Below are 15,531 nucleotides of genomic sequence, written 5' to 3' on the forward strand. Positions count from 1 at the left end.
AGAAGAGCTTTGTACTCGACAATGTTATTTGTATAGCTGAAGTCTAACTTTATTGCATAACATGTTCTGACTTTAGAGGGTGCGACTAGGACAGCATCTGCTCCTGCGCCGAAGGTTCCCCAAGATCCATCGCAAAATACCGTCCAAGCTTCGGCATCTTTTGTCGCTTCTTCACCCTGAGCTCCTGGCGCCCAATCAGCAATGAAGTCTCCTAACGCCTGAGATTGAATTGAGGATATGTGCACATAATCAATGGTGAATTCGTTAAGTTCTGCGTCCCATTTTCCGATCCTTCCTGTAGCTTCTCTGTTCCTCATTGTGTCTTTCAGGGGTTGCGATGAAGGCACTATTTAATGATATGCTTGGAAGTAGTGCCGAAGCTTCCTAGAGGCCATCAATACAGCATACAGTACCTTCTCCAATTCTGTGTAATTTTTCTTTGATGGGTTGAGTACTTTGGAGACGAAGTATACCTGTGCTTTCTTTTTTATTTGGCCATCTCGTTTCTCCTGTACAAGTGCCACACTAACCGCGACATGGGAAGCAGCCACATACAGAAGTAGCAGAGTTCCTGATGAAGGTGGGGTTAGAGTAGTCAAATCTATCAAATACTGCTTCAGCTCTTCGAAGGCTTTCTGTTGAGCCGGACCCCACTGGAAGACTTTGGCTGACTTTAGTATTTCAAAGAATGGTAGATTCCTCTCTACTGATCTTAATATAAATCTATTCAACGATGCCAGCCTTCCTGCCAACCATTGAGCCCCCTTCTTTGAATTTGGTGGCTCCATCTGAAGGATAGCTTCGATTTTGCTTGGATTAGCTTCAATGCCTTTTGTTGATACCAGGCAACCAAGAAACTTGCCCTTCTTCACTCCGAAGACACATTTTTCTGGGTTTAACTTGAGACCAGCTTGCTTGAAATTGGCAAACATTTCCTGTAGATCGGCAACCTGATTTTCTTGCTTTGTGCTCTTTACTATGATGTCATCGACATAAGTCAGCACATTCCTGCCAATTTGAGAGTGAAGAACCTTGGCATTCATTCTGCTGAAGCTTCCTCCAGCATTCTTGAGCCCCTCAAGCATCCGAAGGTAGCAATAGGTACCACTAGGAGTTATGAAGCTTGTCTTTGGCTCATCCTCCATTTTTATCCAAATTTGATGATAAACCGAGTAGTAGTCCAATAGACTCATGAGTTCTGAAGAAGCTACTGCATTTACAAGGGAATCTATTCTTGATAGAGGGAATTCATCCTTCGGACATGCCTTGTTGAGATATGTGAAATCAATGCACATTCTCCATTTCCCATTAGTTTTTTTCACCATGACAGTGTTAGCCAGCTACTCTGGATATGTTACTTCTCTGATAACGCCGGCACTGAGAAGTCTCTTTACTTTATTTCGTGCACCTTCGGCTTTATCATCGGACATTTTTCGAAGCCTCTGCTTTCTTGGTCTGAAGGACGGGTCCACATTGAGCGAGTGCTCAATAACTTATCTATTGACACCACAGAGATCATTAGCTGTCCAAGCAAAAACATCTTTATTTTTAAACAAGAATCTTAACAAAGTTTTTTCCTGTTCATCAGACAACTGGGATCCCAGCAATACTTTTTGCTCTATTATGTCTTCACACAAAAGCATAGACTTCGGTTGATCTGCTGACGCAGCCTTCTCCCTTTTATGCTTATATTGCTGACAAGCTTCGGCTTCATCTATGTTATGAATAGCCTTCGAATCCGTCCAACTTCCTTCAGCTCTCCTGGCAGCCTCTTGACTCTCGTGTACCGCAATGGGCCCTTGTTCCGAAGGTATCTTCATGCATAGATATGCTGGATGAAATATTGCTTCGAAGGCATTAAGCGTCCCTCGACCAATAATTGCATTATATGGATACTCCATATCAACAATGTCAAAGACAACCTGTTCTGTTCTTGTGTTATGAACATAGCCAAAGGTAACTGGCATTGTTATCTTGCCAAGTGCCACAATCTGTCTTCCTCCAAAGCCACAAAAAGGGTGTGTTGCATCATGTATCTTGTCCTCTGGCTCCTGCATTTGCCTAAATGCTTTTGCAAAGATGATATCCGTTGCACTGCCTGTGTCTACCAGGACATTGTGGTCCAGAAACCCCTTGATGACACAAGATATGACCATTGCGTCGTTGAGAGGATAATCTTTGAGCTAAAGGTCTTCCTGAGAGAAGGTAATTGGAATGTGAGACCACTTGGATTTGATGAAGGGTCCTTGCACCCACAACATGATGTACCCTTCTTTGTGCTTCCTTCTTCTGCTTCTTGTTGGCTGGTTCAGAACTTGAGCCGCATGTGATTGGGAGCACCAGCTTCGTGGCTGAAGGTGCTACAGCTTGGTTGTTGTGCGAAGTCATCGTCACAACTGTGGAGGTGAGTTCACCGGAGGTGAGCGCCAATGTTGGTCCTTGTTCTCGAATGTTATACATCAAGAAAAAAGCAACACAATTGTTAACGATTAGAGACCTTCATCCTTCGACACATTATCTCCTTTCGGGTATAATGATCTTCAGACGAAGGTCATGAAGGACATACCTTCATCATCTCAGTAAACAAATATAAATAGAGATACATGAGATATAAAAGAGTGTAAATAATAATGATATATTAATCAATCATTTACTTTTTCATTTCATAAACATGAATAAATATTCATAATATTTATATTACATTGGTACCTTCGGCTTGTCAGAAGATGAAAATGTGAGAATGACGTGAGAGTGATTACAATGCCGCGTGAACAGTACGGGGGTACTGTTCATCTATTTATAGACACGGGACACAGCCTGGACGAAATTACATCCATGTCCCTGATAACTAATTGTAATCATAATGCGAACTATCAAGGACTATATAGTCTTTTCCTCTTTAAGTCGGTATCGTCCTTCGCCTTTATCATAATACCAAGCCGAAGCTCTCTCAATCGTAGCTTCGGCTTTGTCCGCATCATCTTTGCCTTATGTCACACCCGGTTTTAGAAGTCAAACCGAATGCGAACCATGTACGTGCCAGGATCAGCAATTCACGTACACATCAGTTACATAACTGGACATCATCACACAGTGCTCAAATAGTATTAAAAGGGGAAAATAGTCGATTACATCATATGTCTAAAACATCCACATAGTCTTTACAATAATTAAAGTGCGGAAAAGAAACGTAGATAAACGCGGCCTTCACAGGCAGCCAACTGGGGGTTGTCGCTAACCCACGCCTAGAACTCATCATAATCTTGGAACTCCTAGTGGTTTCCTTCCATAGCTTCATCCTCTCCTGAGCAGGGGTCGCAATACTGACAACCTGGGGATGGGGGGGGGGGGGTTTGGTGTGTAGAGCAAGGGTGAGTACACATCAACATACTCAGCAAGTATCCTATTTGGTTGTAGTGGACTAGCTTTATGTGGGGTTAAGTCAAGCAGTTGCTTTTAGTTGGTCAGATTATTATAACTAGTAGAGAAAGCCAAGTTTTAGAATTAACCCACGTTATTAACCTAACTGTACTCCTTTCCAAACGGAAAGAGTACCACTTACCATTACCATAGTCAATACCAAGAACCATCAATCTCATTACCACCTGCAATCCGAACATCTCTGATCAAGTACCACTAATCACTGGAGCTCCCTTGGCCGCTCATAACCGTGAGCACGGCTGATGTTGGGGTCATGCTTCGTCGCCGAAGGTCCTACAGGAAGACACACCTTCGGCAAATACGTTTAAACGTAGTGCCGAAGCTACCACTCATGAAGCTTCGGTATCATAACGTATCTGAAGACGAGGGTTCGAACTGACTTAAAGATGAAATGACTTCTTAGTCCATAAGGGTCTGAGTTATAATTGTAATCTTTTGTAAGGGGTATGATTGTAATTTCTCACAGGCTGCGTCCTGTGCCTATAAATAGATGAACAATACTCCTTTACTGTTCACGCAATCCTGTAATCATCGATGCATTACACTAGAACTATTGTTCTTTGCCAAGGAAAAGGTATAAATGTACCTAAATATTATGTTTTAATATTTAGGTTGATATAATAAAAGATATGTATAATAATATTTATCTTTGGTATAAATTTCTTTAATGTTTTATGTTTTGTTATTACTTATATTGTTTTATAAAGTTGATCACGAAGGTAAGACCTTCGTAATATTTTGCTTATGGTCTTCGTCCGAAGTTCATTAAATCCTAAGGGAGATAATGCTTCAGCGGGCGAAGGGCATTAACATTTAACATTTTATGTTGCCTTGTTCTTAATTCATAGCATTTAAGAACAAGTCCCCAACATTGGCGCCCACCTCCGGTGAACTCACTTCCACTATCTGAGTTGATGGCTTCGTTCAAAGCTGGAGTTGCTTCGGCTCCGAAGCTCGTACTCCCGATAACAGGCGGTTCATGCTCAGAGCCGGCTAACAAGAAGCAGAAGAAGGAGGCACAGAGAAGGGTACAACATGTAGGGGTGCAAGGACCCTTCATCAAATCAAGATGGTCTCACATCCCGATTACCTTCTCCCAAGAGGATCTTCAGCTCAAGGATTACCCTCACAATGACGCTATGGTTATCTCTTGTGTTATCAAAGGATTTCTGGTCCACAATGTTTTGGTTGACACAGGCAGTGCAGCGGATATTATATTTTCTTAGGCCTTCAGACAGATGCAAGAGCCAGAAGACAAGATTCATGATGCTACGCACCCTCTTTGTGGCTTCGGAGGAAGACAAATCGTAGCGCTTGGCAAGATTACCATGCCAGTAACCTTCGGATCTGTCAACAATACAAGGACTGAGCAAGTTGTGTTTGACATTGTCGACATGGAGTATCCTTACAATGCAATCATTGGTCGCGGAACACTCAATGCATTTGAAGCAATTCTTCATCCAGCATATCTTTGTATGAAGATACCTTCGGATCAAGGACCTATTGCTATTCATGGGAGTCAGGAAGCTGCCAGAAAGGCTGAGGGGAATTGGACAGATTCAAAGGCAATCCACAACATAGATGAAGCCGAAGCTTATGAACAATACAAGTACAGAAGGGAGAAGGCTGCTTCGGCTGATCAGCCGAAACCTATGCTTTTATGCGAAGATATCGCAGAGCAGAAGGTGCTGCCGGGATCCCAATTGTCTGAGGAACAGGAGAAAAACTTGATAAGGTTTCTGTTCAACAACAAAGATGTCTTTGCATGGTCAGCTAATGATCTCTATGGTGTTAACAGGGATGTTTATGAACACTCGCTCAATGTTGATCCATCCTTCAGACCCAGAAAGCAGAGGCTTCGGAAGATGTCTGACGACAAAGCCGAAGGTGCTCAAAATGAAGTAAAAAGACTTCTCAGCGCTGGAGTCATCAGAGAAGTGAAGTATCCAGAATGGCTGGCCAACACTGCTATGGTAAAAAAGGCCAATGGCAAATGGAGGATGTGTATTGATTTTACTGATCTCAACAAGGCTTGTCCGAAGGATGAGTTTCCACTGCCAAGGATAGATTCCCTAGTTGACGCAGCAGCTTCGTCAGAGCTTATGAGTCTGCTAGATTGTTATTCAGGCTACCATCAAATTTGGATGAAGAAAGAGGATGAGCCAAAAACCAGCTTCATAACCCCTAGTGGAACATATAGTTATCTTCGGATGCCTGAGGGGCTCAAGAATGCTGGAGGAAGCTTCAGCAGAATGACAGCGAAGGTTCTTCATTCTCAGATAGGCAGAAATGTGCTAACCTATGTTGATGATATTATAGTAAAAAGTACCAAGCAAGAAAATCACATTGCTGATCTGCAGGAGACATTCGCTAATTTCAGACAAGCTGGTCTAAAGCTGAATCCAGAGAAGTGTGTCTTCGGAGTAAAGAAGGGGAAATTCCTTGGTTGTCTGGTCTCAACAAAAGGAATCGAAGCTAATCCAAATAAGATCGAAGCTATTCTTCGGATGGTGCCGCCAAGCACGAAGAAGGGGGCTCAACGACTGACAGGAAGACTGGCATCTCTCAATCGATTCATATCTAGATCAGTAGAGAGAAATTTACCATTCTTCGAAGTACTGAAGTGAGCCGAAGTCTTTCAATGGGGATCAGTTCAACAGAGAGCCTTCGAAGAGCTGAAGCAATATTTGATAGACCTGACGACGTTAACTCCACCAACGCCAGGGGCTCCTCTGTTGCTGTACGTGGCAGCTTCGCATTTAGCAGTGAGTGCGGAATTTGTTCAAGAAAAACTTGAGGGACAAACCAAAAAGCAAGCCCCAATATACTTTGTCTCCAAAGTCCTTAGCCTATCAAAGAAGAATTATACAGAATTGGAGAAGGTCTTATATGCCATCTTAATGGCATCTAGGAAGCTTCTGCATTATTTTCAAGCATATCATATAATTGTTCCTTCGTCACAACCTTTGAAGGATGTCATGAGGAACAGAGAAGCTACTGGAAGAACTGGAAAGTGGGCTGCGGAGCTCAATGAGTTCAGCATTCATTATGTGCACAGATCCTCAATACAATCCCAGGCGCTAGCAGACTACATTGCCGATTGGACGCTAGGGGCTCAAGGAGAGGAAACAACTAAAGATACTGAAGTATGGATGGTATTTTGTGACGGTTCTTGGGGAACCTTCGGGGCAGGAGCAGCTGCTGTGTTGGTTGCACCCTCCAAAGTTAAAACTTGCTACGCAGCAAGACTTGATTTTAGTTGCACAAATAATATTGCTGAGTACGAAGCTTTGCTTTTGGGTCTTCGGAAGTTAAAGGCAATGGGGATTAGAAGGGCGGTTCTTAAAACCGATTCCCAGGTTATTTCTGGTCATATTGACAAAAGTTGTAAAGCAAGAGACCCGAAGCTTGAGAAATATTTAGATACGGTCCGAAGGATTGAAGCTTCCTTTGAAGGGTTTTCTATCAAAAATATCCCTCGAGGAGAAAATGAACATGCTGATTTGCTAGCCAAGTCAGCAGCACAGGGGCTGCCCTTACCTTCGGAATTATTTTTTGAAACAATAAAAGCACCTTCGGTTGAACTTCTTGAAAGAGCAGTCCTCAATATTTCTCCTGTTCATAGTGAAGATTGGAGAACTGAGATCATTTCTTTCCTTTAGGGTAATTTCCTTTCAGATGACGAAGCTTATAACAAGAGAATAGAGGCAAGGGCTCGACCATATATTATAATAGAAGGGGAGCTGTACAAGCATGGAGTCTGTTCTCCACTACTCAAATGTTTATCCAGAGCCGAAGGTATAGAATTGATGAAGGAAATACACGCAGGTCTGTGTGGATCTCACATTGGATCTAGGCCTTTGCTGGGAAAAGTTTTTCGTCAAGGATTTTATTGGCCAAAGGCTGCTTCGGATGCAGCGGAACTAGTCCAAAAGTGCGAAGGCTGTCAGAAATGCGCAAGAGATAAAAAACAGCCTTCGTCTCTGACTCAGTTAATACAACCCACCTGGCCATTGCAAAGGTGGGGCCTTGATTTGTTAGGTCCGCTACCACCAGCACAAGGAAATTTAAAATATGTTGTAGTAGCAGTAGAATATTTTTCCAAGTGGATTGAGGCGAAGCCTTTAGCCACAATAACTTCGGTTACCATTCAGAAATTTTTCTGGCAGAATATCGTTTGGCGCTTCGGAGTCCCGAAGGCCATTACTGTGGATAACGGAACACAGTTTGATGCCGAAGCTTTTAAAGAGTTCGGCGGACAAATTGGCACGAAGATCCACTTTGCATCGGTTAGGCATCCAGAGTCAAATGGACTTGTCGAAAGAGCTAATGGCATCATAATGATGGGAATAATGAAATTAATCTTCAACCAGCCCAGAGGAAAATGACCAGATGAATTAATTAAAGTGGTGTGGAGCCACAATACAACGACATCAAGGTCAACAGGCTTTACACCATTCAAGTTATTATTCGGTGACGAAGCAATAACTCCGGAAGAAGCAAAAGCAGGATCAATAAGAACAGCGGCTTCGGCAGAAGACGAAGCTGATTACTCTATAGACAAAGATGCCATAGAAGGGATCATGCTTCAGGCTGTGGAAAACATCAATAAATACCAAGCCGAAACAATAAAATGGCGTGATAGAAAGGTTCGGCTAAAGAATATTAAGCCAGGACATTTGGTGCTTCGGAGAGTGGCCAACCCAGACACAGTAGGCAAGCTACAGCTGAAGTGGGAAGGACCTTTTCTGGTAGTATCTTTGTCAAGACCCGGTTCTTACAGATTGAAGGATATGGACGGCAACGACATTCCTAGATCATGGAATGCGGATGAGCTTCGGCGATATTATGTCTAACTTGATGTAATTTTTTCTACTCTTTCTTATGGCACCCTTTTCCTTTCCAAAGAGGGAGAAATGTTTTTAATGGGGCCATAGCATGTAATTTCTCTTTTTCTTATTTCAGCTCTATAAGAGCAATATCCCCCAAAGATGTAAATGTAAAAGTTGAGAACGCACCATCGAGTGCAAACAAAAAAGAAAAGAAAACGGGGAGAAGCTCAAAAAGTTGTTCCTAAGGGAATGCAGAGCCTACAGCGAAAAATAAACGCTGATTCCGCCGAAATAGAAGGCGAAGAAGCTCCTAAGGGAGGCTTACAGCGAAAAATAAACGCTGATTCCGCCGAAATAGAAGGCGAAGAAGCTCCTAAGGGAGGCTTACAGCGAAAAGTCAGCACTGATACACCGAAAAATAAATGGTGAAGCCGAAAAATAAGCGGCAAAGAAGATTTGAGTCATTCCCAAGGGAATGAAGGTTTTGATTATGGCTTCGAATATGAATTTGGACATTCATTTGCACGATACATTACATCATGGCATTTGCATTCATAAACATTCATTTAGACATATTTAGGATCATCATCATCGTATCATACAGAGAAGGCAGATGCTTCGACTATAAGGATAAAGCTTCGGGAAAAACAGAAAGAAGAAATTTTCATGCTTCGTTGTGTACGAAAAGAAGGGAAGGTGTTTTTCGCCTTCGACTCAAAAAGAAAATTTCGTCCACAGCAAAGCACATCATACATGGACAAAGGGGTAAAGATATATTACAAGGTACACACAAATTTACATAAAATTCTTTACAATCATATTACAAATATTTCTCTAGAATCTTCTGCAGAGTTCAAGGAGAAGTCTTTCTTTGTTAAGGCTTCAGCTCATCATTCTTTAGCTTCATCATCCTGTACATATTAAAACAAAATGAGAAAAGTGCAGAGTTCAAGGAGAAGGTAAAAGTAACAAGTATAAGTTTCTCACTGGCTTAAGGTGGCTTCGAGCTTCATCACTAGCCATTTTTCGCCCACCGTTTATCCAAATTTGAGTCATAAACCTGTTTCCTATGCTTCGAGCTAGGCTGGGGATGTCAATCAAGTCTGTTGGTGACAAACTGAAATTTGGCCTATTAACAATTTTCCCGTGCGTGCAGCCAGCCTTCAGGAAAGCAGTAGCTATGCCTCGAAAAGCTAACAGGGCGTAGAAATCGGCATGCCCAGCGATAACTTCGTCAAGTGCATCAACTTCGCCCTCAATATATTCAAAGGTGCTTGGCAGGTTTTCAACTGAAGGTGTAAACTTATCAGAGCTGGCTCCAATTGAGTGAAAGACATCCTTTAGCCGCTGCACGCATCGGTTGCCGAAGTCTAAACATTTATCCTGAAGCTCCATCAATGATTTCTGCAAATTTGAACTTTTTTCAATTTCGGTTTTGAGATTCATTTCAAGATTTTTCTTTTCTTGCTCAGATTTTTCTGATTTCATGAGTAATTCGGTGTTTAATCTGTCAATTTCGGCTTGAGCTTCTGCCAGCGAACCCTCCATAGAGTGGATAACGAAGTCCTTTTTCTCCAAAGTAGCTTCGTGATCTTTGACTTTATTTTCTAGATCTTTAATGGTAGCTTCGTTTTTCTCGTCTTCGAGATCTTGTTGCATCCTCAGCACTTTACTTAGTAATATACTCTGCCAAAACAACATTCGTCAGAAAACATCTTAATTTTAAAAAAATAAAAAAATAATAAAAAGTTAAGAGTTTTACCTTAAAATTAGCATAGAACAGGCTACCGGCGATATGCTGTCGCCGGTATCTGCAGAGGTCCGCCTCAATCTTCGGCAGGCCAACATTCTTCGAGAAAGTCCTAACGACCTTTGCCTCGGTTCGATTCCGAAGGCACCTCAATTTCCCTTCATTGACTCCGCCAAACAGCAAAGCCCCTGGTTTGTACCCACAGGATACATCATATTTCTTCAGTTCTTCCTTTTTAGTTTCTGATAACTCTTGCCCTAGTATATCTTGAAAATTGAAGCTTTCCTCTTCTGAAGCATCTTCAATTTGCTCTTTTCCTTTCTCAATTGTTGTGTCCACCACGGCCGCAGCAGCTTCTTCCTCAGCCATTTTTAGAAACATGTTATCAATATCGCCAAGAGTGGTTTCTAGATCAGAAGCTTCGGCGGTTTCAGCTTCGGCAGTTTCAGCTTCGGCAGCGCCAGCGTCTTCAGCAATTGGTATTTTTGACGCTGATGCTGACGGTGGTGTCTGATGAATAACATCGGCCACTTGGATAATTCTTCGTTTTTTCAGCTTAGCAGGACTTTCCGTTGCCGAAGGCTCCTTTTCCTTCTGAAAAAGCTTCGTCAGTTGTGGCGCCAGCGGACTTAGCTTGATAGGCAAAGGTTCAGTCATTACCTTTAGAATTTCTTCCACATCGGCAGCAGAAGGCGTCGCTGGAGCTTCTTCCTCATGGCTCGACGTTTTTGGTTTTGGGGCCGTAGCTTTCCTTTTCTTTGAAGTAGCTATCTTCGGCTTAGGACTCAGTTTTCTTTTCTCAAAAATTTCTTTATCCTTTTTAGCCAATTTAGAAGTAGCTTCTTTGTCAAGGGCACTGGCAACTCTTTTTCTTTTCTGGCCTTCGACAACTTTGCCCAATTGCTCATAGTCAGGATAATCAAAATTCAAAGCATCCATCACCCGATTCATTCTTCGCTTCGGACGAGTACCGAAGGCCGCAGTCATTAACTGATCTTCTTTCTTAGAATAGTTGCCGAGGATCTCGTTGCACATAACCTCAATTGTGTCCAACCACTCTTGGCAAGGTGCTTTAAAATGTTTTTTAAACTTGAAATAATAAGGTAGCCGAACAAGCTCTTTCTTCTTCTTCTCCCCTTTCAGCTTCGGCATGTCCCATTCCTTCAAAGTTGGGAATACTCTGAAGGCTAAGAATTCTTGGACCAGATCCCTAATGCTGATGTGCTCTGCAACAACCCAAAATTCGCCCAATGCAATCTGGCATGGACTACCTGGATCCATGACGCATCGGGGCCTAGTTTCTCCGAAGGTTAAACTCAAAGGGCTCTGAACTAGCTTCTCCTTCTTCTCATCTACTTTGACATAAAACCATTCACTTTTCCAGCCAGCTGGCCATTTCGTACGATAGCTGATAACTGGATACTTAGCATCTTTCCGATATGCAAAATTGTAGCAGCCAAAATTATCATGCAGCCCATCTTCTCTAGCTTTTGTCTGGTAATGAAGCTCGTGTGCTCGGCAAAAACCTTCGGCAAGTGGCTCTGCCTCCTGGCTTCGGAGTGCCCATATGTAAACACTAAGCCTAACAATGGCGTTAGGAGTTAACTGATGAAGGTGAATCCTAAATTTCTCTAAAACATCTGCAATCATCCCATGCAGGGGAAACCTTAACCCTGCTTTGAAGAAGCTCTTAAAAACCACCACCTCATCTTTTTCTGGTTTCGGGGCAACTTCCTCTCCCCCGAAGCGAATCAGTTCCCTTTTGTCTTCACTAAAATAGCCTAGCTTCAGTAACTTAGCCATATCACCTTCAGTAATAGTAGACTTTCCAAACTCTAAATGACTGGGTTTAGATGGCACTGCACCGTACTCATCCTCAGATTCATCTTCTTCAACGTCAGCTTGTTTTGCTTCGGCAGCAGGTGTGTCCTCTGATGTTACCAGCCCAGATCGCCTCATTGCTTCAGAAATCGGAACAGTTTCAATGGCTTCGATCTCATCTCCCTTACGTTCAACCCTGGCAGTGGAACGCACTGTAGCCATTTGATTATGAACTTCCAGAAGTTTTTTGAAATTAATGACCTTTTTTCCGAAGCTCTTCTTTTGACGAAGCAGAATCTGAGGTGGTGCTTCGTTTGAGCGCAAGGGTCAAGCTTCGGCTATGGTTAAATTCCTAGCAGCAAAACAGTGCAATAGCAATGAATGCTGTGGTAACTTCACACCTACTCGTCTGTTTATATAGTGCTGCAGGTAAGAAGGTGAATCGTCAAGTCTCCTACACCGGACAAACAGTCGCTCGCACCCACTGAATGGTGGGCCACAAAACCCGAGAAGGTGAATCTGCATGGTGGGACCACTCTGTGCTCGGAAATTTTATCGTTTCCCGACAACGAGCTCAGGGAAGGTGTTTTTCGGACCTTCAGCTTTTCAAAGCCTAAGAGACTTTTTCACGGATCAAGCTCGTTACGAAAAACGATCTAGCACCGCGAAGGGGCTACTATTGGGGTCATGCTTCGTCGCCGAAGGTCCTGCAGGAAGACACACCTTTGGCAAATACGTTTAAACGTAGTGCCGAAGCTACCACTCATGAAGCTTCGGTATCATAACGTATCTGAAGACGAGGGTTCGAACCGACTTAAAGATAAAATGACTTCTTAGTCCATAAGGGTCTGAGTTATAATTGTAATCTTTTGTAAGGGGTATGATTGGAATTTCTCACAGGCTGCGTCCTGTGCCTATAAATAGATGAACAGTACTCCTTTACTGTTCACGCAATCCTGTAATCATCGACGCATTACACTGGAACTATTGCTCGTTGCCAAGGAAAAGGTATAAATGTACCTAAATATTATGTTTTAATATTTAGGTTGATATAATAAAAGATATGTATAATAATATTTATCTTTGGTATAAATTTCTTTAATGTTTTATGTTTTGTTATTACTTATATTGTTTTATAAAGTTGATCACGAAGGTAAGACCTTCGTGATATTTTGCTTATGGTCTTCGTCCGAAGTTCATTAAATCCTAAGGGAGATAATGCTTCAGCGGGCGAAGGGCATTAACATTTAACATTTTATGTTGCCTTGTTCTTAATTCATAGCATTTGAGAACAAGTCCCCAATAGCTGATATATCAGTTTTCATACACTCTGCAGAGGTTGTGCACTTTACCCACAAGCCGTGATTCCCTTTCTGCCCGGAGATCATGACTCCCCATTGATCACTACCAAGGTGACCTAGCAGGGCATCACTATGTAGCCTTTATAAAGATTCCCCGGGGCTGTAGCCGCCCGTTAGGTTTCCTAAATGCACCGCACTCCTCCCCAAAAGGCGAACCCAAACATGGTAGAGCGAGCCGCATACACCGAGCCCCATTGACGGCACAATGGCTAAGCGAACTACACCTCTGTTCCTCTAATTATTCAGCCAAGGGCATCCCATTCCACTCTCATGGTTGCACTGTTTTCCCGGGCGGTCATCCAACAAACAGGTCCTTACGAAGAGGCACTCGAGAAACCACTCGAGCCTCCTTGAAGGCCACAAGTATAACATCATAATAAAAGAGGGGAAAACAGCGTATCATTGATAATTCTCATCATGTTCATTGATTAAAGTTGAGCAATAGCATAAAGCTAAACAATAATAATCCAACCCAAATAGGTAAACAAGGACATGGATAACAAAAGCTAGTCAATCCTTAGCTATAAATGTGAAATGCAGGAGGTGAATTAAAGAATGTATAGGACAGAGATAGGTCAAGGGACACTTGCCTCCACCAACCGACTGCTGCTTAGGGGCTTCTCCTGCGAGTTCTTCGGGCTCCTCAACCAGATCGTTCTCTATGCGAGCGCAAACATACATACATCCACATATTTAATACAAAAGAACAGTACATCATACAATAGAATGCAGTAAATAAACGGATGTTCCTCGCGAGGCTCTCAACGATGGTTAAGGGAGAGAAAGAGGAAAGGACAGTCGAACAACGATCACGTTACATTATTATAAATTAAACCACTCGCTTAATAGAAGGGCATTAATTTGGACACTACATTTAGCATAAAGTAAAGTCATGTTTCATGTTTAATCATTATAAGCAGATGAAGATACATTAAAAGGATTGTCGCGCGGCGAGACGCGCAACATAACACCTTAAATGGAATTAATAAATCAATGACTCGTCGCGCGACAGAGCGCACAACGAGACACTTGCATTAATTATAAAGAGATGTTGAGCGTCGCGCAACGAAACGCACGACGACATACGTCATTTGAACTGATTTAAAGTGAAACGTCGCGCGACTGGACGCGCGACTTCACACATTAAACAACCTGAAATTAAAATAGATTGTCGCGCGACGAAGCGCGCGACGCAGCACATTAATGGAATATGAAATTTAGACGAATTCGTCGCGCGACGAAGCGCGCGACGCAGCACGCTAACTAACAGAGTTTGAAATTAATTAAAAACCAAGAATAATCACCGCGTGCGTGGGGCTGCGCACACGGGAACGCGTTGGGGCAAACGGGGGAGCGTGAGGCCGCGCCGAGGCCACGCGAGTCGCGCCGGGGGCCGGGACGCCGCGCACAGGGGGCCGAGGCCACGCGCCGGGGGCAGGGGACCGCGCGCCGGGGGGGAGGCGGGAACCGCCGCCGGAGGCCGGGACCGCGCACCGGGCCGGGACGCCGTGCCGGGGCTGGGGACGCCGTGCCGGGGCCGGGGACGCTGCGCCGGGGCCGGGGACCGCACGCCGGGGGCAGGGCCGCGCGCCGGGGCCAAGCAGGGGGCGGGCGAGGCCGCGCCGCCATGGAGGTTGGGGCAGGGGCGAGCGGGGCCGCGCCGCCGCGGGAGGGAGCACGGGCGGGGGCGAGCCGCACCGCCACGGGGAGGGAGCAGAGGCGGGCGGGGTCGCGCCGCCGTGGGGAAAGGGAGTAGGGGCAGCCGCGCCGCCGCGGGGGAGGGGAGCAGGGGTGGGGTCGCGCTGTCGGGGCCGAAGGCCGCCACGCCGGGGAGGGGCAGGGGCGGGCCGCCGCCGGGGCGAGCAGGGGCGAGCCGCGCCGGGGCCGCAGGGGCACGCGCGCAGGGGAGAGAAGGGGAGGGCGCGCGCAGGGAAGAGAAGGGGAGGGAGAGGGAGAGAGAGGAGAAGGGAGGGGAGGGGAGCTCACCTCGGGGATCCAACTCCGGCGATCACCATCTCCAAAACCTAGGGCACCACGGGAGAGAGAGAGAGATGGGAGAGAGAGAGGTTGCTGCGCGGGAGAAATCAAATGAAGCAAATGGATCTGGGGGAAGGGGGCGCGCATGGGGTGGGCAGGGGCGCGCGGGCCGGACCGGGCCGGGCTGGGCCGGGCTGGGCTGGACTAGGTCGCATTGCGGATCAAAACCCATGACACGCACGACCATTAAACAGACTCCAATCGCGAACCAAAAACCGAAACGGAATGAGACGAACACGCGACATCAGACATAGAAATGCGCGTCGGCATGATGCAACACCCATGACAC

This window comes from Zea mays, chromosome 3 (assembly GCF_902167145.1).
Source record: "Zea mays cultivar B73 chromosome 3, Zm-B73-REFERENCE-NAM-5.0, whole genome shotgun sequence".
Classification (NCBI taxonomy): Eukaryota; Viridiplantae; Streptophyta; class Magnoliopsida; order Poales; family Poaceae; genus Zea; species Zea mays.